Here is a 26,394-nt window from a genome sequence, read left to right as displayed (position 1 = left end):
AAAAGGCACGATTGGATGGAAATTACAATGCAATATGCTGCACTCACCTGCATACAATGTATTCTTTCTCAAACAGACCATTTGTATAACTAAGATTATACTCTGAGCGAGAATGTTGACAAAATGCTTAATGTCCTTATAGAAAATTCGTATTGCAGTCTCGATCTATAACAGAGCACCACATCTACTGAAAAATGTGCAGCTTACAATTTAACTACACTCATCGTGCCATACTGCATTTGGTCAGCATTAAAATGTCAAGTAAAATATTTACCTGCAAATGTAAAATGTGTTGCTGAAGAGAACTACAAAGCACTGAAGGCTGGAAGGCCGAGAGATTCTGCAGCTTGCTCAAATCGACTGTAATCTGTACCACATCAACCAGATTATGCTTGGAGAAAAAGAAAAGGGGAGGGTGTATTGAGAGCAAGCAAAATTCATTGCAACATTTTAGTCATTATGTTCCAGTTTAGGGAATCGCAAATATAAGGAAATAATACCAGTGCATATTACCATAACAAAATTAAGTTGGCCATTTTACCATTCAATTAGTTTAGTCTGGACTCTAGTCTCTCAGCATCCCAAACAAAATCTTTCTAACAATTTATCTGTATTTAGCCAGTAGTTCAAGGAAAGTTACATTCAAGTACAGTAGTTGAATAAAATATGGCTTTTATTATAAGCTTAGCATATGAGAAAAGGCTTACCACAAAACACATTAAAGTGTTTTGACGTAATTTGCCTGTTTGCAAAACATGCTTTACCTGTTTTTTACGAATAAGTAACAGGGGGCGTGACCTAGGCAGAGAAGCATTAACCAGCTAGTGCTTTAGGACTAATGCACACTAGCTGGTCCAGGCAGGATTGATAAGGGAGCTCTTAGCATCTCCTATGGCGCCTAAATAGGAGGTGTGAAGATTTACCACGTTAATTTTCACAGATCTTACTGGTTAATGGACAAATTATTGCAGGATCTTAAAAAAAAAAAGCCTTATTTTACTGCCACATTAAAAATGGGCTTAGTCCCCTCCAAAGGGACACCACCTTGTAGTGGTGGCGGGGCTTCTGTGTTTCAATGACTCAGAGGGCTATGCTGAAGGGTTACCCATATCAGACAGGCCTCTGAGGAGAAACCAGACAAAGAGTGTCCCAAACTGGGAGAGTGGTAAGATGGCGACCTGTAGTTTGTATGCCCAACGACCTAGCTGCCCTCTGAAGTTTTGTCTTCTCTACGTAAATTTCCTCTCTGCAATTCCAGTTACCTTAACTGAGAGGAAGGGGACAACCGGTAGTCAGCCGCTGTTGGCCAGCATTTTGTAGTGACTACTACGAGCTGACACTGTTGGACCCTGTTGCCAAAGCAGTGCAGTCCCGCCACCAAGACCCTGATGCAGCTAAACAAAACGCTGGCCAATGTTGGCTTGGGGCGAGGGAACACTACAGTGAAGTGTAGCGGTGAATGGAGTGCCGAGTTTGAAAGCTAAGTATTCTTTCAAACGTCATTTGTATATCCGCAGTGTTATCTGCTGGTCTGATAAGTGTGTTAAGGACTTTTTTAGTCATCAAATTGGACAGTGTTGAAAGGACCTGTTAGTTTGCACGCAGTCCATGAGGTTTTTTGGCCGATGATGAACAGGTTCATGACCTGCTTTAGCTCTGTTTGACATGATACGTCTAGGAGCTCTGTGAGGCCTTTTTTCCTCTAAATTAGATTTTTTTCCTCTAAATTAAATACTTTCAGCTGCCACTCTGTTGGATATTTGTCACATTTTCATTTTGTGGAGATACATTTTATCTATACTTTTATATCATCACCACCATTTACCATACATTTCTAACAACAATAGTCATGTTTTTGAAAGCTGTCACAAGAGAATTACACATCTTGTCTCTTCAACCAGGTGCTTACAGCCCTTTCTATCTCTTCATTCAAGTTAAACAGATGCACTCAAAGGTATACCTTCAATTTTGGAAAAAGATGGAAATCGAATGGTGTTAAATCTGGACTGTATGCCCAATGGGGGTAAGACCCATCCTCACAACTGCCTCTGTGGTATTTAATGCTATGTGAGGCCTAGAGCTGTCATGTTGCGCCAAAATTTCCAACGTGCTTCCGAACTCTTCTCAATCATTCTTTCAAAGTATTCAAGCTGCAGTGTGGTTGTCCACTTCATTTTTGATTCACACAAACCAGCCCTTTCCAGGCCAAAATCTTGATATTTTTGGCTCAGCACGACACAGTACTCACAACAAAACACAGTCATCACCATAAACAGCCTGCATGCGGCGGTAAATTTAAATTGGAGGGACTCCTTCAACAGTCGGAAATTCTATTGTGGCGCATTGCTTAAATCGCTCTGACAAGCACTCACTACATACTTCCATTTCACAAGCAATAGTAAAACTGCTTCTTCACAGACACTTCTCGCCAACTGAGGTGAAGGAAGAAATTTCAAAGGACAAGTGAACATGTGCAGAGCATCCCTGCTGCCATCTGTTGCTGAATTATGGAGGTGGGGGAACATTAATTTCATTTAACCCTCATAATACTTCAAGGATATTCTGGTATAGTCTCATTAAATGTCTGGCTAAAATACTAATCTTTTGAGGACCAGATGGTACTGATCTCAGAGGCCAATATTTACAATAATAACCAAGTGATATAAAATCAGAACAGAAGAACAAGCGGAATAAAAATCTACAGTGTGATCTATTGTAAGGACCATCTGGTACAGGCCTCATTATTTCACAGCCAAGCAGTAATCTTTTAAAGGATCAGATATTATAGATCTCAAGGCAGGCAAATTTGCTCCAGACGGTATCTCAAAAAGTACCTCCTTCTTCATTTAAAAGATCTCTATATATATGAAAACCTTTAAAAATGACATGCACCTGAAACAAAGCCGCTAACGAGAAATGCACAAATCAGACTTTCACAGCTAAGTGGGATGCAGCATTACAATACCATTAAAACATAATTCATTTTGGGAGGCCTCCACTCCACAAACAGAAACTTGACTTCCGAAAACAGAAACTACCTACTCCTACATCTACCCAACTGCAAAAACACAATCTACAAAACTATCTATACAGCAGGATTTAGTTACCTGGGTTCCAAATGGTAAAACTCGATACCAAAAACAATAAGAAGCATCACAAATCTCCTTCAATTCAGAAAAGAAATGAAAACCTCTCTCTTCAAAAAATTCTACAACTAATCACAAAGATATCGTTACCTTCCTTTCAAATCTAACTCTTCAAAAACTATATGAATAAATATCACCAAAACTCTACACAATTGAACACAAAATCTACCTCTACTTTTTTCACTTCAAATCTATCTCTTCAAGAACTCTATGAATAACTACAAGAACTACAGATGCCCTTTCAACATTGCACACTACTGTAACTCCAGCAAAATGTAAATTGTAAGCCACTTAGAACCGAAACTTGTTTTTTTGAATAATAGTGAGATTCAAGAATGCATAAATAAAAATAAACAAACAGTTCACTGTCAGCTGGTAGGACTCGTTCCCACTCCTCCGAGTCCTACGACTAGCAGTAGAGGAAGTCCATCTGAATGTCATGTAGTCCACAATATGGGCTGCTGAAAATACTATACAATGGGGTTTCTGTCCAGTAGCAAAGGCTTTGAGGCTCATTTTCAAAGCACTTAGCCTCCCAAAGTTCCATAGAAACCTATGGAACTTAGCCTCCCAAAGTGCTTTGAAAATATGCCTCATAGTGATCTCCTGGGCCACTGCCGCACTCCTGGTATCTCCTTGCTTGTTCAAATAGGTTACTGCAGTCAAATTATAAGACATCACTCGGATTGCCTTTCACCACACTAGCAAAGAACCCTTCCAAGGCCAAGTGAACAGCTCTTGCTTCCAGAAGTCTTATATGCCACAATGCCTCTAAATATGACCAACAGCCATGTGTGAAAAGAATTTAATAAAACACACAGTCCAGCGCACTATGGTAAAAATGACTTTTATTCAAATTAGCCCAACGCGGCCATGTTTCAGTTTGCGCCTGCATCAGGGGCATTAACAAAGATCTAAAACTAAATCAAAATAAAATCACCAATAACAAAAGATACAAACTAACATGCTTTAAAACATATATAAAAAAGTATGTAAGTATAGTATACTTTTTATATATGTTTTAAAACATGCAGTTCTCACATATATGAACATGAATAAAAAAGTACTAATTTTGCATAACAATTTATTTTGGCTCATGTGCAGAATGGATTTTTGTTTTTAGTAGATGGTTTGTTTCTTTGTTATTGATGTTTTTATTTTTATTTGTTTTTAGGTCATTGTTTATGCCCTGATGCAGGCACAAGCCAAAACATCGCCACATCATTCTTGTTTGAATAAAAGTGACTTTTACTATACTGTGCCTGGACTGTGTTTTTATTCAACTCTTTTCACACCTTTATGGGTTTTTTGTTGGATTGTGCCTATTTTTGGTGACACTATCCAGACAGTGGGCCCCCTAGTCTCTCAGGCTGAGGTCGGCTGTCACGCCCACCCAATTGGGGGAGGGCTCTAAGGGGACCACCCGAGCAGATGAAAAGGGAAGTCTCACCCAGCAAACAGCTTGGAGGGGGAGGGGCAACAAAACAGCACAACCTGCTGAAGAGGTCTCATGTGAGCTCTCTTCCACGGCAACACCTCCAGGGTAACCATCATAAAGCCGTGCAGCTGCTGGTAGCACCAGATCCTTACAGCTCACCTTGCATAAACACCCTCTTCTGGGCCAGACTCTTGTCCAATTTGTCACCCACTTGATGACATCATTGGGATGCACCTAACCCATTGCGGCCCATAAAGAGGCACACTGGCAACCAGCAAGCTACAGTTTTGTCTTTATTGAGAACTAATTTATGTTAGCTATGAGTTTAAGACAGCCCTGGAGTGGCCCAAGGGATGAGTTAAAAGGGATTGTAGGATAAAGCAGGAGAATATCATCCATATAACAGTGAAATGAAACATCTGTGGACTGTATCAAAGTTACAAAAGAACTGAGGAATAAATTGAAAACAAGTGGAGACAGGACGGAGCCTTGCTGGACACCACAGTGTAGGAATCAAGGTGACGCCAGCCTTAGAGGAGGCTGTGACAATGGCATAGATACAGTCAGAGAGAAACGATGCAAATCAGGACATGTCACAGCCCAAAAAACCAAGGGAAGAGAGACAGGGCAGCAAAGAGAGTAGTTCACAAGATCAAAAACCGCCAAGAGATCAAGAGAGACAGCAAGGACCACCTTGTGTGTATCCCAGTATGTTCTTCGTTGAGCACGGCAGTGATAATTGTTTCTGTGCTGAAATGTGATCTAAAGCCTGACTGCTTAGGGTGAGTGCCAAGCAGTGGCAGAATAAACTCATTTCCCATGGGCAACTATAACTTACCACTTGCAATCCTTTTGTTTTACTGTGATCTTAAAAAATGTAAACTTTGGCAGTCAAAAAATACTAATGTCCTAAATAGGGGATGCTGTTATTCCCACCAGAGCTTTTACTGTGAAGATTATATAAATCACTCTCCAGAATTTTTTAGTGGAATAATATCAAATTAACGTCTTTATTATACTACCAAAATACAATACATGCCTACTCCATTCATTCAACAACATTCATACTCACCACTGCATGCATAACACATCACTTATATTCTGTTTCTCACAACTAATGCTTCATGAGTCTGTTATTGCTGAATTTCAATAATTACAATTAGCATAACAATTAGCATAAAGTGATTTCACCCATATTACGCGTGATCACACTGTTCTCAAGATCCATCAGATCTTCAACTCCTTAGACTCAGTCTTTCGAATACGCACAATGTGCTGTCCTTAGTATAATATTCACATGCTGCGCTGATATAGGCGCTTTCATGATCACTTTGCTGTCGTGCATATATATCGACAGAAGCCTCAAATCACTGTATGTTCAATGATGAAAACAATCCACTTTGAGCTGATGCACATGCAATTCACATCCTCATGAAAGCCACAGAAATACGTGTCCGTTTTCAAACACCATGATCTTTTATGTCATCAAGACCTCCTCTTCCAAATTTTGCGTCAAACAGCCTGAATACCTCTACTTGTTCCCCAATACGGAACCATATTTCATTATCTTCATCAGGAGGAACAAAAATGTCCTTCAACAAACAAAGGCACGAATTTAAACAATGTTTATCATTTTTACAACAATATACTATCAAACCATTGAATTATTATCACTTTAAAACACAGGCTGCTTACCGGGGGAAACCATGTCCAAATCCCGCCCACGTCACAATTTTTTTTGTTGTTGTACCAGGAACCAATACATGATCTGTGGACATCAAATAAGCACAGTACACGCAGTTGCCACAAGGGGAATGACTTCCATTCAATTGGTCACAAATCGTGCGCTTCAAGATCTCCCCCATGTTTGCACTGCGCTTGTATGCAACCCTTAGGCGTTCCTGCAACTCAGCATGAACCCCTACTACTTCCCAATACTTGTGAATTATTTTAGCAACAGACAAAGCCCGACTCGAATAAGGTACAACACACACAGGGGGACTAGTGCCCGTCACATTTTTCGGTAAAAAAAAGCCAATCCCTATGGGTATAAAGAGCCCGCTTTGTAAGCCTTTTTGACTATACCAACAGGGTACCCCCGCTCAACAAACCTCTGTTGCATTATCCTAGCCTGATATTTGTATTCATGCTGCGTCAAACACAGACATCTAAGTCTCATAAACTGCCCCACTGGGACACCCCTCTTAGAACAAGGGTGATGGCTAGAATAATGCAACATTGGGGCTCATTTTCAAAGCACTTAGCCTTCCAAAGTTCCATAGGTTCCTGTGGAACTTTGGAAGGCTAAGTGCTTTGAAAATATGCCTCATAGTATTCCAATCTGTTTCCTTTCTGTAAATAGTAGTAGTAAAACTGTGATCTGCCATCTTAACAATTTTGACATCTAAAAACAGAATTTCAGACTGTTGTATGTTCACAGTGAACTTGATATGGGGGTCACACCTATTGATATAGTCAATAAAGGATACCAACTGATCCCTCGTGCCACTCTAGACGAAAATGATGTCATCAATGAAGCATTTCCACATAATAATGTGACCACTATACCCAGATGAATAAACATATTTGTCCCCAAATACGGTCATATATAAGCAGGCTATTGATGGTGCAACAGTGGCTCCCATGTCTACACCTCTCACTTGAAAGTAAAAGTCAAAAAATGCTCCCAAAATGTGAAATGAATTATAAAGACATTATGAAAAGAAAGCAAAGAAGTCGCTCTTTAAAGATCTGGTTATATGGTACTTCACATAATGAGCGTAAAGGTGTTATTCTCCCTGATGCAGAGAAACAGAAGAGACTGAAAATATGCAGCTCAGGGCTATTAAACTTGTGTAACATATCAAGTACGAGTTATCCTATTTATAGACAGAAAGAATACATTAGCACGGTGTTTGCCAACCTGTTTGCCTTCAAATCTGATCAAGAACACTACTGGAAAAAAAAGAAGATCACCACTACCTAATGCTCAGATCCATAGCAGCTTATTAGCTCTTCTCCTAGCATACTGTAGCAACAATGTCCTTAAATCTGCAGAACTTCTTTCTGAGCTCCATGAAGGCTGGTGATCCTCACAACATATTGTGAAAATGCAAGTGGATTTGAAAAGGTTCAGAAATGCAGCACTAGTAGGCTTTACATTTTCAAAAAACAATCCTAATACGTCAAAATATCTTCCGAAAAAGCAGTTGCTGGAACCAGTGAGCACAGAGCACATTTGGCATAATACGGTCTAGTTATTAAAACTATGACAACTATTAAACACTATACAGATCTATCACAACTCTCAGTTCAAATTAAGTGCCATTACAAGACTTATGCGACTGTGTAAGACCCTGAAGAGGGCCACTTAGAGATACTTGTAATGGCAGCCTAAAGGAGAAGCTGCAAAAGGAGAGAAATAATTTGAAAATATGTTCTATAAGCATACTTGCATTCTTTTGCCCAGTCACATGATGAACTAACACAGTGAGCAGTTTCTTCAGTAGCAACTCTTTGCCTGGGAAAGATCATTTAAAAGATTATCTATGACACAAAACATGTAGCCTTCTCAGGAGTTCACTGCCTGAACTTGCTATTTAGAAACTGCAACCTATTCTCTCTCATTAGATCCAGATCACATACATAATCAGGGTACATAAAGAATGGAGAAAGACAACTCAGAGAGATGATAAAACAATGAATGTATGAAGAAAATATATAAGCGTAGCAGACCAAATGGTTTGTTTACAGTAGTATAAAAAAAATGTGAGGGTCCCCCTTGACTACCTGGGTATTGGACTTTTGTCCCCATTCAGCTACAGTGTTATGGTCAAGCAAACTAAACCACATTTATATTCTTTTTAATAACAGGTGTGTACATACAAACTCATTAGCAATAGTTACCCTCTAAAGCAGTGGCTCTCAGTCCAGTCCTCATGGCCCACCCAGCCAGTAGGGTGTTCAGGACATTCATAATATGCAAGAGATAGATTTACATATCAAGGAGGAACTGCATACAAATCTCTCTCATGCATATTTGTGGTTATCCTGAAAACCTGACTGGATCGGTGTGACCTGAGGACTACTGCTCTAAGGCTTTCACTCTGCCGTTTTGAATAAAGTGATGTAGTAGCCATGTTAGTCCACTTTTAAAGGTAATAAACAGAAACAAAACAAAAGATTACACCTTGTTTATTGAACTAGCTTAATACATTTTTCATTAGCTTTCAAAGGTAACCCTTCTTCAGATCAGAAATACGCAAATGTTGCCAAATATCTCAGTATATATATAAGTTACACACAAAAGCATTTCACTGACAGGAAGAGGGTGGGGCAGGTTAGATGAGAAACAGGGGGAGCTGGGTGGATGAGAGACATGGGGAGATGAATTCTACTGCTTCGTCACCCTCTTATCTACAATTCATCTCTCCCTGTCTCTCATCTAACCCACCCCACCCTCTTCCTGTGAGACTGTCATGGGAATGCTTTTGTGTTTCACTTATATATACTGATATTTGCCAACATTTGCTTATTTCTAATCTGAAGGGTTACCTTTGAAAGCTAATCAAAAAATGTATTGTTAGTCCAATAAAGAAGGTATCATCTTATATTCTTTTCTGTTTTGTTTTATTTCTATTTATTAACTCTGCCAGTTGAAATAAACACCTGTGCCAATTTATAGTTGCAATCAGTGAAGGGCTACAAACTGTTCTAAAAACCAACAGCCATATTATTTATTAGCCACTTGACACTGGATTCTTTTCAAATTTCAACAGTTTGCCTAAAATGAGTATTAGAAGTGTAGCAGATGTGTGTGTATGATCATTATTTCATAGAGCATGTATCTAAATATTATGTCATTTTTATGCACATGTAGACATGTCAAATGTAACAATGCACTCAGTAAAACAAAACTGTACTTGCTCAGCTGGAACACAATAGGATGTTGTATTTACCATTACCACAGCTCTGACAGTACTTTTTCACTGTGTGCAGTATATGGAGTAAGGAAGACCATACTTTTAGTTATATCACTGTGTCATAAGAACTCCCTATCAGATGCACAGTTTGTTTACATTAGAAAAATACAAACAAGAAGACCTTCACTTCCTTGGAATGCTGTCACCATTAAAGATGTATTCAAAAATTTGCACAATGACACACAATATCCCCCCATATCACGGCATATGGGAAGTAAATCATGGCCTGGCCCAATCTGTCCTCCTTTATCTGGAGCCATATGTGACCCTCGATTTAAAGGCTCCAAGCCGTTTAAATCACTTGTCTGGGGCTAAACGTGAATATACAGTGGCACTTAACTGGCCTGTGTGGCTGAATATCTGCAATTAGAACCAGATGCTCAACACTCCGGCACTGTATGAAACAGCACCGAGAAATTACTACTTCCTCATGCTCGACGCTAACAGTATGCTATTAACTTTGAGCATGAGGAAGTAAAGCGGAAGGATGGTGCCTGACGCATGTGTTGAAGAGTTGTGCTTAAGAGCTATGCTTGACGCGTATGCCCAGTAGCCAAGGTGAGGAGGAAGTGTGGACAGCATGAGGTGGGCTGTACTATCGACGCCAACTATGTTTTTTCCCTTAGCTACCACCAGCTTTTCTTTCTCTGCACCCCTGTTCTTTTACCCTTCTCAGTTTTCTCCCCACACGGCAAGATATCAGGCTTGTACCGCTGCTCTGTCCTTGCTCGCTGGTGCTGTTGGTCACAGCGGCAGGCAGGAACAGCAGAGGTCCAGCACAACACCTTTAATTGCACCTCTGAGCTGGCGTAGGATTTACTACTGTAAGAACGCCCATAAGGGTGCTCTTCTCTGAGCATCCGGGTGCATCACAAATTACCTCATTTGCATGCAATTTAAATGCTAGCCGTGCTCATTGATCCATGAGATGGAGCACTCCGATCATCCAGTGATAGCAAATGTGGGCGCTAGTCTGGTTCTGAGAGCTTCTAGCGCCCACATTTGCTTCTGATCATGGACCCTTTAGCGCATACAAAAACCTGCTAATTTGTGGGTGGAGTCAGCACTTAACCACATAACACTGTCCTATTTTTATGTGGGTCAACTTTATGCAGTTAAATGCTGAATACTGCACTTAACCACGTGTGATCCAGCCACATGTATCTTGATATTCAATGCTGGTATTCAGGCATTGAACATGGTGATAAAGGCAGAAAAAAAAAAATAGTTGACCAACGCTGGTTGAATATCAGCCAACATATATTTAAATCATCATTCTATATTTGTCATACTACTTGTACAAGGGATTCAGAAACCAGAGTACCTAAACTTCCAGTAGCTTTTCTATTTAAGTAACAGATATTTTCTCGAGATATTACAAAGATACCAAGTCACATGCATTCAGCTGTACTCACACTTCCAAAAGTCGAGCACCTCCCCTCACACGCATTCAGAGATCGGTTTCCCTCCCCCCAAAATGATCTGTCATCTTTCCCTCTACCTTCCACTCTCTTCCTTGTCCGCAATACGACACCTTTCCCTCAAACACTCCCCCGCCCTCATCAAACTCGTACCTGAGATCGCCCACTAACAATCCCACTGCTTTACTCCTCCGGTGCCCCGTCGTTGTCCCCTTGAGACACACAAAAACAACTCTCCCTAATCCCTCCCACCTTGTCGGAAACAGGAAGTTGCGTCAGAGGAGAGGAGAGCGCAGCATGTCCGATCCGGTCCGAAACTGGAGTCGGTTGACGAGGCAGCAATGCGCAACAAATCCTTGCATATTTTTACGGAGCAGCAGCAGTAAAAATATGCAAGAATACCCATGTAGTTGCTTTACAAATATCTGTGGGGGAAGAAGCTCTGTGAAGATGCGCTTTTGTACTAGCCATTGTCCGAAGACGATGAGCCGTGTCATGAAGAATCTGCATTTCCATAGTGGAAAAAGGAACGAGCCACAATCCATTGCGACAAAGTACGTTTTGTGACAAGTTGAGGCAGATGCAGATCCCGTAGGGAAAGAAATAACGAAGATGGGCGGCCTGGGGATGTGCGAGTTAAATAAATGATGGTAAGTATTCACGAACAATCTAAATTATGCAATCGACATTAGCATCAGTTTGAGCAGGTGGACAGAATACTGGAAGTGTTGTGGCTTGATTTAAATGAAACGGAGATACTACCTTAGGAAGAAATTTTGAAGTGTGGTTAAAAAAGTTTCTTATTATGTAAATATGGCTCAGCGCGTGAAGCTCACTAATACGGCGTGCTGATATGAAAAAAAAAAAGAGCTTTTTCCATGCGGTACATTCAGCGCTGCCTACTGCATATGCTGTCTGCCGGGGGGGGGGGGGGGGGGGGGGGGGCTGATGCAGTGTGAGACTTATACAGTGTTGCCAGGTGGAAAATTTTTTTCCCACCCAATCCAGCGTAAAAACAGCCCAAACCCCGCCCCTGACACCCCCACCCCCGCGTCATCACCCCCGCCCATGCCGTCATCAACCCTGCCGTCACCGGCCCCGCCTCCCCCGTCATCGACCCCGCCCAAAACGTCACTAACCCCGCCCAAAACGTCTCTAACCCCGCCCCCCGGGGCCGAAAAAACCGCCCAAAAAACCGCGGAAAAGAAAAAAAAGAAGCCCAAAAAACCGCGACCCGCCGCGGGCAAAACTTTCCCGCGGCGGGTCGCGGAAAACCGCCCACCTGGCAACACTGGACTTATACACCAAGGAGGTTGGATGAAAACAGGAGTCGGGATGACGTAAAGACCCTGAAACTAATTGGGTTAATCTCTGTTTCCCCTCCCCCGCGCACCCGTCATTCCCATACACGCAAAACAATGCATCCTATGAGTTGCTGCATCCATGTTGTCCTTCATTATTGCTGGTAGCTTTTTTATTTAGTCTCACTTATATTTTTAAATATGCTAGCTTGTGCAGCATACAGATGTACACAGTGGAAGTATAATAATTTTTCATAGGTAGGGTAGTAATTAATTATGAATTGTAATCAGTGTGTCATTTGGAAGGGCTGGTTATAAGAATACCCTAGCATGTGTTATATTCGTGCAGACATTTTTTTCTTCAAGTAAAGGGCCACAAAAACAGACATCATGTTATCAAAATCAGGTGCTCAACATTCAGAGTTTCTGTATATCTATACCAAGGAGATTTGTGGCCAAGAGCACTTACACATCCATGTGCCAGCAGCGATCTCCAAGTGCAACCAGATCACTACACTCAATGAGGTTTGATGAAAACAGGAAACAGGGTGTGCCTATCTAGTCCATTATATGGGCTGAAGCCAGTATGTGGAGTTTGCTATCAGTAGGCAGAGCTTGCTGGCGTTTTAGTTCACCCAAAACAATAGCAAAAGATTATCTATCTATATAAAATGCACCTCCAACGTTCTATTGAAGCCTCACCTGCAAGCGGAAACATCTCCCTTTGTGGTGGTGTAGATATCTGGTTTGCCCATGAGTGTCTGCCCCGCCCTCGCGTCAAACGTGATGACGTCGAGGGTGGAGCACTGACTCAATGAATCAAGGAAGCCCATTGGTTAATCTCTGTTTCCACTCCACAACGCAGCCGTCATTCCCATACACTCAAAACCAAACAAAATCGCCGCTGCACCCCGTCCCCCGCCCACAGTCCCCCTCACCCACCCTCCCACAGCCGCTCGCTCGCCGTTCCGCCGCACCCCCTCTCCTCTCCGACTCTGGCCATGCAGCAGGACGATTATTACACACGAGTGGAAGTGACCCAATCAACTACAATGTAAGCAAGGAAGCCCATTGGTTAATCTCTGTTTCCACTCCCCATCACAGCCGTCATTCTCATACACTCAAAACCAAGCATACCTAGGAGCTACTGATCCACATTGTCGTTTTTTTTTTCTTCTTCCATCTGAAACACGTCTAAAGCTGTTTCTACTGGAGAAACTGCGCCTTAACAGGTAAAAGAACAGGCGTTGACCCGACCCCCGCCTGAGAACGGCGGTCCGAAAGACGAGTCTGCCGTAGCTGCAAATGGCTCCTGGCTGAAAAATCCAAAGCCCACGTGGATCCACCGACCCTGAACAAGCGACCAGATGCCCTGGCAATCGTGGGCCTCTGCCTTGAGAACCCGAGAACCACCAGCTCCGACAACCCAGGTCAGAAACTGAGTTAAAGAGCAGATCGTTCGATCCCACGAGCGAGGATCCTGCCTCCGAGAACTAAGCGGACCGGAACCTCAGCGAGCAATTTGACAAAGGCAATCGGAGCCCACCGTCCCCAGACGGGCCGACACCAGAGACAACTCCCCCCAGCTGGGACTGCGGAGCGGCTTGGATAAACGGAGAACGACTCGGACAACAACGACACAGCTCGGACAACGACTTCCTCCTTTACCCCTGACACCGCAGGCTACAGGTGGAATCCAGCCTCCGCTCGTTGGAAGGCGAAGAGAACCAAACAACCCACCGTGACTGCACGGAACGGGGAATACCGACCGTCAGAAGAACAACACAAAACACAACCCAAACGGAGACCCCGCAGACAACCCGATCTCTTGGCCGACCATCACCTTCCCAGGCCCACATTCACAGCCCTGCACTGTAAGCATGTTAAAGGGATCCCTACCTCTGACTGGTGATATAGCAGAAAGAACCTCAATACCCTGGACCAAGACAACTGAACACTGACCAAATACCTGAAATACTGCTGTATGCAATTAACCCTGCTTTCATTTGGCAAAGGGAGATGTTCAATTATCCACCCGATAGGTGAGAACAACAGGGGTTGCTGATATTATCTGCTGATATTGTCACGTTAGCATTGCTTAGTATTGTTAAAATTCTCCACCCGATAGGTGAGATTAACAGGGGTTGCTGATATTATCTGCTGATATTGTCATGCTAGCATTGCTTAGTATTGTTAAAAATTGTGATAATTAGATATCTTGTATTCACAATATTAACTGTCAGTTGTATGTTTGTTGATGATGCCAATGCTGACACCCAACCAACCCCACAACCTATCAAACCCCCTTCATCTTACAAAACACCTTTCACAGTCCACTTTCCCAGGACCCCACCCTACCGCTACCAAATCCACCCCTTAACCTTTACCCACACTCGCCCTTAACTATTACCCACACTTGCCCTACCAACAACAAATACCCACTTTCCAACCAAAATATCTCACCAGCATGATCTTCCTGAATCTAATTATCACCATCCACTCACTTGCTACAACTCACGCAACTCTCAAAACCCCCTCAACAAAACTCAACATGATACCAATCCTTCAACATAACTTAAACACACCCATAACATTTACACACTCACAAACCAATTGCAACCACAGAAACCCATCAACATCCATGCTACCACCCTCAAAAGCAGAAACAATCCCACACAATTCCAAAACACCTAAAATAAGACAACTTATCAAAATCCGCCCATCTCTCCAAACTGCTGATCCATATCTATCTGTCCGAATAGGATATATCAATGCAAAATCAGTAGTAAATAAAAGTGAAATCATCACAGAATGGATCACTTCAGAAAACCTTGCCTACTCTTCATCACAGAAACCTGGATCCGTAACTCAGTAGATCTCATCATAAATGAACTATGTCCTCCGAGCTACAAAATAGCACACTGGCCTAGGAAAGACAAAAGAGAAGGAGGAATTTCACTCATCTACAGATCCAACTTCTCCGCAGAACCCATCTCAGAGTCCATTTCACCTCAAATCGAAATTGCCTCAATAAAACTACATAGCCCCACACTAACTGACCACCTAACCTGCATACTGTTTTACAGACCTCCCAACAACTGGAACCATAACCAAACCACATTCATGGACTTCATATCAAACGCTTGCGTTAATAACTCCAATATACTATTTATAGGAGACCTAAACCTTCACCTAGAAGACTCCAACTCCGTCCACTCTCGGGAATGTAATGACTTCCTCCAACTATGTGACTTCAACCTTCCCCCAACACAACCAACCCATATTAAAGGACACTCACTTGACATCATCGCCCACAAATACTCCACATAACAAAACTTCCTCTTCTCAGACATTCGTTGGATAGCTTCCCCCTGGTCCGACCATCATAAAGCAACCCTATCCATTCAATGGCGGAAAAAAGACCAACCCAAACCACCTGACCCAATAACAGCACCAGAGGACGAATTGACAGGGAAACTTTCTGGCAACAAATCTATGACAACAACTGGTCAACGGATCCAAACTCAAGCCACTTCCTCACAGAATGGGACAACAGATGCAAACGTATTCTAGATGAAATTGCCCCACTACACTCCAAAACTCTACACAAAAAAAAAAACCCTCACCATGGTTCAACGACGAATTAAAAAACCTAAAGTTACAAACCAGGAAACTAGAAAAATTTGGAGCAAATCAAAAGATGAGCTCATCCTGAATGCGTGGAAACAAACACAAAAGAAATAAAAGAATGCCATTAAGCGAGCCAAAAGAACATACTATACAAAACAAATCACAACCACCGGAACTGACATAAAAAAACAATACCAACTTATAAAGAATCTTCTTAACACGGATCCAGTAACAACTTCACCCTCAAACTGTCCATCTGCCGACCAGCTGGGCAAATATTTTAACGACAAAATCATCAATCTGTGCAACACAATTCCCCAAGACGACACCAGCATTGATATTTTCCTTGACGAACTGGACCCTGACTCGGATGAGATCCCAGCAGACTGCTCCTGGACAAACTTCACTCTCCTCAACACGGATGAAATTTCCACAGCAGTATCCAAACTCTCCAAGTCCCACTGTCACCTGGACCCATGCCCTAATTACCTAATGAAAAATGCCCCAGCACGATTCATTACAGACCTCACCACCCATTTAAACTTCCTATTTCAGCAAGGCTCCTTCCCCTCCGAACACGGCAATATAATGCTCACACCAATACCAAAAAACCCCAAGAAACCGGCAAATGACATCACTAATTACCGACCTGTGGCCTCCATCCCTCTTCTGACCAAACTAATGGAAAATAGAGTGACCTCCCAACTCAACGAATTCATACAAAAATTCTCCATACTACATGAGTCACAATCGAGTTTTTGACCTGCACACAGCACAGAAACGGTACTTCTTACCCTAATATCAAAGTTCAAACAAGAAATTTCAGTTGGAAACAACATACTTCTTCTGCAATTCGACCTATCTAGCGCATTTGACATGGTAAACCACGATATTCTTACAAAACTACTGGACAAACTAGGGATCGGCGGTAACATCATTAAATGGATAAAAAGTTTCATCACCACTAGATCCTACCAAGTCAAATCAACCACATCAGTCTCATCTGCGTGGTCTTCAAAATGCGGAGTTCCCCAAGGATCGCCTCTATCCCCGATCCTCTTCAATCTTATGATGATTCCTCTGGCCAAATCCCTAGCAAAATCTGGCCTAAACCCCTTCATCTACGCAGATGACGTCACCATATTTATCCCTTTCCAATCCAATCTAGCAGAAATCTCTGCTAAAATAACCATTGGCATGAACATCTTAGCCTCCTGGGCTAACGCTTTCAAGATGAAAATGAATAAAGAAAAAAACTCAATGCTTAATCCTTTCATTACAACACTCTACTCTACTCCCAACTACACTGATCACGCCGGACGTCACAATCCCAATATCCGACAATCTAAAAATCCTAGGAGTAACTTTAGACAACCACCTAACTCTAGAAACTCATGCAAAAGCCACGACGAAGAAAATGTTCAACATGATGTTGGTACTGAAAAGAGTGAAACCATTCCTTCCCCTAAAACCTTTCTGCAATTTGGTAAAATCCACTGTACTTACCCACGCTGACTATTGCAACAGTATCTTCATTGGATGTAAAGCCCAAACCCTGAAAAAACTCCAAACCGCCCAGAACACGGCAGCCAGACTCATCTTTGGTAAATCACAATTCGAAAGCGCAACACCACTCCGTAAGAAACTCCACTGGCTCCCCATCAAAGAACGAATAAACTTCAAAGTCCACACTCTGATCCACAAGATCATCCACGGAGAATCCCCAAGCTACATGATCAATCTGATTGACCTTCCAGGCAGGAACAGGACCAAATCTTCTCGAACATATCTCAGCCTTCACCTTCCCACCTGTAAAGGTCTCAAATACAAAACCTACTACGCATCCAACTTCTTCGTTATAGGCAGCCAACTCTGGAATGCCATACCAAGAGCCATCCGAACAACCAACGAACATCTACCCTTCCAAAAGCTGCTGAAAACTTACCTCTTCAAACAAGCCTATCCAAACGACCCGACTTAACTTACGAACCTAATCCACACCACTAATATTACCTATATCTCAATCCCCTCTCCACATCTCTTCCTCTTGTCTTACACTATACAACCACATCATAACTATACTATCCCACAACTGTTTTCTTTCTGTGATACTTTATAACCCACACTTTGTAAGCCACACTGAACCTGCCATTGAGTGGGAAAGAGTGGGGTATAAAGGCAACAAAGAAAAAATAATAATCTAATATAATAAAACGCACTGTGAACATTCTGAAGACAACGTTCTGAAGTCACTCAAACACTCCCTGAAGGGTTCGTGGATTCATGTGGTGAAGCCAGCCAGCCGTCTCTGCCCCGCCCTCGCGTCAAACGTCATGACGTCGAGGGCAGGAAAAAAAAAACGGATCGCACCCACGTGTTTCCCTACTCCTCCCCCTGCCGACCCACCCGTGGAAAGGGAAAACACCACCAAAGCTCCAGAGTCCACAGTCCCAACATCCAACACCCCCCCCCCCCCCCGGCCCGCACGCCAAACGTCAAAAACTAGAAGCCCCACCCACATAATGCTAGATCCGCCCACCTCTGCCCCGACCCCCCCCCAAAGCTGCAGGTCAAAGAAGGAGGTCCAACACCCCCCCCCCCCCCCCGCAACAACCCCCTACTAAGCCACCCACCTTCGCGTTGCTTTGCCGGCGGGGGACCCGAAACCCCGCCAGCACAAGTCCTGTCTGCTGACTACGGCGTCATCTTCGACGTTGCTAGCCTGTGCAGGCAGCCAGGGCTTCTGTGCATCTGACGTCCTGCACGTGCAGGACGTCAGACGCAAAGAACCCCGCCCTGCACAGGCTAGCAACGCCGAAGATCGCTGGAGGAGTCTGACTCACTCAGCACACACACAAGACTTCTGCTGGCGGGATTTTGGGTCCCCCCGCCAGCAAAACTACGCGATGGTGGGTGCGATGGCCACGGTGGGTGGGATGGCAGCGACCGGGTGCATCGCTGTTGGTGGGATGGCGGCGGGAGGGGGGGCATCGCACGGAGGACATGCTTCATTACTTCTTCTAAAAAGCAGGATCCTCCCTCCCCCCAAAAAACAACCATACAACACACACACACACACACTCTCATCCTCATCTGGCACCGCTTCCTTACCCCCCCCCCCCCCCCCCCACTTACTCACTCATTCTCATTTGGCCACACTTCCTCAACGCCCCGCCCCCCCCCAACACACACACACTCTCATCTGCCAGCGCTTCCTGAAACCCCTGCCCCCCCCACTCATCTGGCTGTGTTTCCTGACCCCCCCCCCCAAACACACACACTCACTCTCATTTGGCCACACTTCAACACCCCCCCCCCCCAACACACACACACTCAGTCTCTCTCTCTCTCTCTCTCTCATCTGGCAGCGCTTCCTGAAATCCCTGCCCCCCACATACACACTCACTCAGTCTCTCATATCGCACCGCTTCCTGAACCCCCCCCCCCCCCCACACACACACACACACATACTCTCGCTCATCTGGCAGTGCTTCCTGAAGCCCCCCACCACACACACACACTCTCATGTGGAAACACTTGATAAACCGCCCCCCCACACACTCACTCACTCATCTCGCAGCACTTACAGACACCCCCACACACCCCTCCTCCTCCAAGCTGAAACCCCCAACACACCTCCCCCACACACATCCCTCCAACACACATGCACACACACACACACACACTCTTTCTCACTCTCATCTGCCAGCGCTTCCTGAACCCCCCTCCCCCCACATACACTCTCTCTCTCTCATCTGCCAGCACTTCCGGAAACCCCGTACACACACACACACACACAGACACTCACTCTCTCTCATCAGGCAGCGCTTCCTGAACCCCCCCCCCCCCCCCCACACACACACACACTCTCACTCATCTCGCAGCGCTTCCTGAAACCCCATACACACACACTCACTCTCTCATCTGCCAGCGCTTCCTGAACCCACTGCCCCCCCCCCCCCCCCACACACACACTCAGTCATCTGGCATTGCTTCCTGAAACCCCCCCCCCCCCCCCCCCCACACACACACTCTCTCACTCGCATCTGGTAGCGCTTCCTGAACCCCCCGCACCCCTCTTCTTCCAACCTGAACCCCCCCAACACATCCCCCCTCCCCCTCCTCTAGCACACCAATTGCTTGGGTGCAGTGGCGGGAATCTCAGACACCACAGACAGAGGGGAGGGGGCCTGACACCAGAGAGACACAGGAAGGGGGAGGTATCTGTCTCACACACACACTCTCTCTCTCATATACAATGTCTTTCTGACTCTCACTCTCACACACTCTGTCTCACACTGTATCACATTCACTCTCTATGTGCCACACAGTCACTCACACACTCGCTTGGTCTCATACACTCACTCTCACAGAGAATCTGTGTCTCACACACACTCTCTCGCACACACACACACACTCTCTCTCACATTGTGTCTCACATACACACTTGCACACACTCTCATTCTCACACACACACACTCTCTCACAAACACACTCACACCCAGACTCACTCTCTCTCTCACACACTCACACTTTCACTCTGTCTCTCACACAGTCACTCTCACATACACTCTCCCAAACATACACACTCCGAGGAAAACCTTGCTAGCGCCCGTTTCATTTGTGTCAGAAACGGGCCTTTTTTACTAGTAAATAATAAAACGCACCTCCAACGTTCTATTGAAGTCTCACCTGCAAGCCGGAAACGTCTCCCTTTGTGGTGGTGTAGATATCTGGTTTGCCCATGAGTGTATGCCCCGCCCTCGCGTCAAACGTGATGACGTCGAGGGCGGAGCACTGACACTCAACGAATCAAGGAAGCCCATTGGGTAATCTCTGTTTCCACGCCACAACGCAGCCGTCATTCCCATACACTAAAAAACAAACAAAATCGCCGCTGCACCCCTTCCCCCCGCCCACAGTCCCTCTCACCCACCCTCCTGCAGCCGCTCGCTCACCGTTCCACTGCACCCCCTCTCCTCTCCGACTCTGGCCATGCAGCAGGACGATTACTACACATGAGTTGAAGTGGCCCAATCAACTACAATGTAAGCAAGGAAGCCCATTAGTTAATCTTTGTTTGTACTCCCCAACACAGCCGTCCTTCCCATACACTCAAAACCAAGCACACATAGGAGCTGCTGATCCACGTTGTCGTTTTTTTTTCTTCCATCTGAAACATGTTTTTGGTTTCTTACTGCACACCTTTTTAATTTATTTGAAAGCTACCCATCTGTGCATATGAATATCATGAAATCTAAATTAAATATCACTAAAACAGCTTTAGAAATTATTGTACCTGGTAGGAACAGCAATTTTAAACTCTGTATTTTCAGATCATTTGTCAACAATACAAAGTTTATCCAGGTAAGTGCCCGTGGCTGCGTCAGCCCCGCCGTTGCCTGTCAATGTGTGTCACTGAAAGAGTATGAGGGAGCTCCAGCTGCCTGTGGGTCAGGACAGGTTTTAGCTGCTGGACGCCAGAAGCAGTGTCTCCTTAGGTTGACAACAAATAGCAACCCCCCCCCCCCCCCCACCAACCAAGCACTGTTTAACATCTTGGATCTAATTTTGTGAACTTGAGGAATGTCTGGCTAAAAATGATTTTTCTTTTCTTTCTTTTAATTTTTCCTTTTTGTAACGGTAATGTTGAGCTAGACTATACTTTTCTGTACAAGTTATATGCTTGATTGTATTTGAAAATTTGATAAAATTTAAAAAAAAGCAAAAACACTTGTCTCTGAAACATGTTCAAAACAGAATAATCCATTTGTATATCTAAAATGTATACACTTCTACAAAACAGATTAAGATGTGATTCCATGTTCCCCAATGAAAGGAGAGTTTAATTTTACTTCCATTTAATTTCAATATATTCCATCTTTATAACACCAAGCTTCCCAAGGCAGATTACAACAACAGTTAAGATGAACCCATCAGAAAACATGTTATCCTCACTGCAATTTGGCCATCTATATTGTGTACAACAGTGTAGAAAATGAGCACAAAATACAGAGTTTATAAGTGCTGTTTCTACCAGATACAATCATTTTTAAAGCTGTTTTAGTTATATTCAAATTTTATTTCATGATATTTATACCAAGGGGAGACCGACCCACCACCACACACCCCAGCTACACAATACCCCTAAGCTACCCCTCCCCGCAGTCCCTCAGGAAGAAGGGAAATAGGCAAACAGGCGGGCCTCATGGCCGAACCGGAACCCATGCACACAGAGCCACTCGTGCGGGCCTCATGGCCGAACAGGAAACCAGACACACACCGGGGGGGGGGGGGGTGAAAGAACCCAGAGGGCTCCCCCGGGACCCTAAAATGTCAGATACACGCTGAACACCAGCGATAGGGCAGAGGGAGAAACAAAAGAACCAGAGCGGGCACCACCCACCCCGGGGACTAGCGCAGGGCAGGGGAACTAACACAGCAACCCCCAAAAGGGTTAGGAAGCCCCAGGCAGAAGCCAGAGGAACCAGACACAAAAGGAAGGCAAAAAGCCTTTGCCCCAAACCCACAGCAGACAGAGGCAACCAGAACACAAAGGGTTAAGCTTGTAGAGCCAGCAGGCACACCAGAGAGAGAGAGAGCTCCCTAAGTCAACAAACAAACAGAGAGAATGCTTCCCCGAGGGGAAGCAGGGCCGATAGAACAAACACACTGTCAGAGGCAGGGACACAAAACACACAGTACACAAAGGGTTAAACTCACTGAGCCAGCAGGCCGGGACACTGGGAAGAGAAATCCTTAGAGGAAACAAACAACCAGAGAGGACGCTCTCAGACAAGCAGCCTAGCTCAGACGAAAGCTGAACAAAGCCCAGCCCCCACTGAGGAACAAGCAGCTGGCTTCCCACAGAGAGCAGCAGCCAGCGAAGGGAAGCCCAGCTGGAGGCAAGAGAACTAATTAAACACACACACGCTGCCCCCAGCTAACATAAACAAAGGGAAAGGAAAGAAATCCCTGAACAGGGAACTCAGATCAAAGTCAGAGCACAGAGCACGTTCTGACCAAGAGCTGCGGCTTTCAAGTCACCACAAGAGTGTGAGTAACGCCAAAGCATGGCTGGGAGTAACATGCAGGCTTAAGTAGACTCACAGACGTCAGCACAAACCCTAGCAGCCAATCAGAAGAGACGTCCCCCCTCTCTCCCTGCCAAGCCGGCAGAATCATAACAATATCTCTTTGAGTTTCTTACTCTTCTAATTTTCTGAACAGGTTTGTTAAGAGGGAAGGTTCCCTGAGTGCAAGATGAACTGTCCTTCTGAAGTGCTGGAGGTGTTGGTGGAAGGTCACCAGTTTGAGGAAACAGTGCAGACTTTGCTTCACCCACCATCCTTCTCCTCCAGAGCACTGGGAAATTTACAAGAAGGAAGGGACCTATTCCATTGGAACAGTGGGTACACAAGACATGGATTTTGACTTTGAGTTTACTTTGAGTCTTCTAATGAACTTGACAACACTACAAGATGCTATGAGAGATTTCAAGGTAAAGTAGCGTTTCCCATCTGTGCATACAGGTCATGGAATCTATTATAACACTTTGTCTGCAAACATGCTTATTAAGTAAATCCAAAACAGAATGTAAACTATTAGACATTGGAAAGGGCCACGGAAGCACTTTACTTAGATGAGGAGTCTTTTTCATGTAACATGTCTTCAAAATTTGTCAAAATATAATAAAAATGTAGCAGAAGCATAGTAACATAGAGGGGAATAATCGAACGTCGCCGGCGAAATAGTTCGCCAGCGATCTATTTTGGCGGCGGCGCAATAGCTGGCCGGAACCGTATTTTCAAAAAAGATGGCCGGCCATCTTTTTTTTCGATAATACGGTGTGGGCCGGCGAAATGCCTTGGATTTCGCCGGGTTTGAGATCGCCACTTTTGTTTTTCCGCAATAATGGAAAAAACTGCCGGCGATTTCAAACCCGGCGAAATCCAAGGCATTTGGCCGTGGGAGGAGCCAGCATTTGTAGTGCAATGGTCCCCCTCACATGCCAGGACACCAACCGGGCACCCTAGGGGGCACTTCAAACATCTTTTATAAACAACCAAATTAGCTTCCAGGTGCATAGCACCCTTCCCTTGTGTGCTGAGTCCCCCAAATCCCCCCCCAAAACCCACTGCCCACAAGTGTGCACCATTACCCTAGCCCTAAGGGCTGAAGGGGGGCACCTACATGTGGGTACAGTGGGTTTTGGGGGGTTTGGGAGGGCTCAACATTACCCACCACAAGTGGAACAGGTGGGGGGGGGGATGGGCCTGGCTCTGCCTTTCTGCAGTCCACTGCAACCAACAACAACTGTTCCAGGGACCTGCATACTGCTGTCTGGGTGCTGGGTATGACATTTGAGGCTGGCATACAGGCTGGCAGAAAAGGTTTGTATTTTAATAATTTTAGTGTGGGAGGGGGTTGGCGACCACTGGGGGAGTAAGGGGAGGTCATCCCCCATTCCCTCCGGTGGTCATCTGGTCTGTTGGGGCACCTTTTTGAGGCTTGGTCGTGAAAATAAAAGGACCAAGTAAACCCGGCGAAATCCTGCTTATCGCCGGGTTTTATTTTTCCATTATCCGCGAAAGCCGGCCATCTGGTAGCCACGCCCAAGCCTGCCCATGTCCCGCCTTCGCTTCGCCGCCAACACGCCCCTTTGAACTTTCGCCGGCGAGGCGAAGGGAAAGCGGCGAAGCTATCACAAATGTAGCTTTCGAATATATGCTTTTCGTCGCTTTTGCGAAATCGCCGGCCATATCCCGATTTGTCTGGAAATAGCTGGCGATTACTTTCGATTATAAGCTGGATAGTAACATAGTAGATGACGGCAGAAAAAGACCTGCATGGTCCATCCAGTCTGCCCAACAAGATAAATTCATTTGTGTATACCTTACCTTGATTTGTACCGTATAAGTCTGCCCAGCAGGATTCCCCGCCTCCCAACCACCAGTCCCGTCTACCATCACCAGCTCTGGCACAGACCATATGTCTGCCCTCCACTATCCTTGCCTCCCAACCACCAACCCCTCTTCCCCCCACCTGCTCCGCCACCCAATTTCGGCTAAGCTTCTGAGGATCCATTCCTTCTGCACAGTTGTAAGTGTCCATGTTAGACACTGTCCTTGCTACCCACACATCTTGAAGATGAGGTGCCTCCATTTATGGAACACTGAGGAAAAATAGCTACAGTGAAATCAAATGACTTATAGAAAATCAACTCGTGTTGCTTGATGCACCAGGATTACTGTAGATTGCAGAAGTACCAAAAACCTATCTGGGATTTTCAAAAGCGCTTTTCAGCCTTTATATAGACAAGCTATAATGGCTGGCTTAAATTCATAAGCCAAACATTTAATAGGCACAGGCAGCTCCTGTGACTCTGGGCAAGTCACTTAACCCTCCATTGCCCCAGGTACAAATAAGTACCTAAGCCGCATTGAGCCTGCCATGAGTGGGAAAGCGCGGGGTACAAAAAAAAAAAAAAAAAAGGAAACTGAATTAGGTATTTAGTAGTCATTTGTGTAGTTAACTAAAAATTCAGCAATGTGTTATTTAGCATTTTTAGCTTGCAGTAAAAATCAGCTGACGGTAAATACTGAGACACCTATTATATTCCTATGGATGTCTCAGCATTTACCGCCGGCTGATTTTTACCACGAGCTAAAGACGCTAGTCCAGCTTTGTAAAAGTCCCCTTAGTATTTCCGAAAAAGATTAAAACTTTTTTTATTTGAGCGACCTTAGGATGTTGTTGAGGGTTTTATATTATGGCTATGTAATGAATAATAAGTTGATATGTTTTTTTTTTTTTTTTGTATACCGCAATGATCCCTTTTAGGGAAATTAGCAGTTTATAAGTACTATATTGATATATTTTTGCTGTCTGAATTTAATATTCATTTTCTTTTGTTTTCTACCATGCCCTGTAGAAGATGGAAGTGATACACTAGGACAGATATCTCTAGAGTTCTACAAAAAAAAATTGTTGGCCTTTCTTAGATGATGGTCCACACCACCCAAGGGATGCACTCATGGTCATTGTGAACTTGACCGATGAGCAAGAACAGCAGATATGCCGGCAAAAGGTGGGGAAGAAACTTGGTGAAAAGATCAACATTGTAGAAGTGATGAACATGCACGAATACCTGCCACAGATGCCAACACAGTCAGAGATGGACAGTGTTTTTTTTTATTTTTAAATTCAATGTACATATTACAGTATACATTTGTACAGAAAATGCTCAAGATACAAACTATTATAAATGAAATTGCATATAATAAAGAAAAAAATATCTCAATAGCATCTATGAAGCCCACACTAGGAGGAAGACCAGGACAGAAAACCTCCGCTCACAGGACAAATCCCTCCTCTCAGTACCCTTCTCCACCACCGCCAACTCCAGGCTCCGCTCATTCTGCCTCGCCTCACCCTATGCTTGGAATAAACTTCCTCAGCCCTTACGCCAAGCCC

The 26,394-nt window shown here is 44.3% G+C and overlaps 1 protein-coding gene and 1 long non-coding RNA gene across 4 annotated transcripts in view; one reads left to right on the top strand and one right to left on the bottom strand.

The window, feature by feature from the left end:
• The window catches only part of MBIP (MAP3K12 binding inhibitory protein 1), a 58,660-nt gene extending 47,414 nt beyond the window's left edge, over positions 1–11,246 (bottom strand). Inside the window, exons 1-2 of one of the 3 annotated variants that reach the window (XM_030214770.1) lie at positions 11,141–11,246; positions 275–391 (exon numbers count right to left, since the gene is read on the bottom strand). The gene's annotated coding sequence lies outside the window, so the exon portion shown is untranslated. Of the gene's footprint in view, positions 1–274; positions 392–10,981; positions 11,005–11,140 lie in introns of those variants that run through there. The other 2 variants (XM_030214768.1, XM_030214769.1) reach the window with 2 other exon arrangements.
• Positions 11,247–11,281: 35 nt separating this feature from the next.
• Positions 11,282–26,110, top strand: LOC115477716. Its single transcript, XR_003943368.1, has 3 exons — positions 11,282–11,637; positions 23,149–23,419; positions 25,853–26,110. It is a non-coding gene; the product is annotated as an uncharacterized LOC115477716 (long non-coding RNA).
• Positions 26,111–26,394: the final 284 nt, after the last annotated feature.

The sequence above is a fragment of the Microcaecilia unicolor genome, chromosome 9, assembly GCF_901765095.1.
Source record: "Microcaecilia unicolor chromosome 9, aMicUni1.1, whole genome shotgun sequence".
NCBI classification, from domain to species: domain Eukaryota; kingdom Metazoa; phylum Chordata; class Amphibia; order Gymnophiona; family Siphonopidae; genus Microcaecilia; species Microcaecilia unicolor.
The sequence above is the reverse complement of the archived record's forward strand: the minus strand, read 5'-3'. Positions and strand labels throughout refer to the sequence as shown.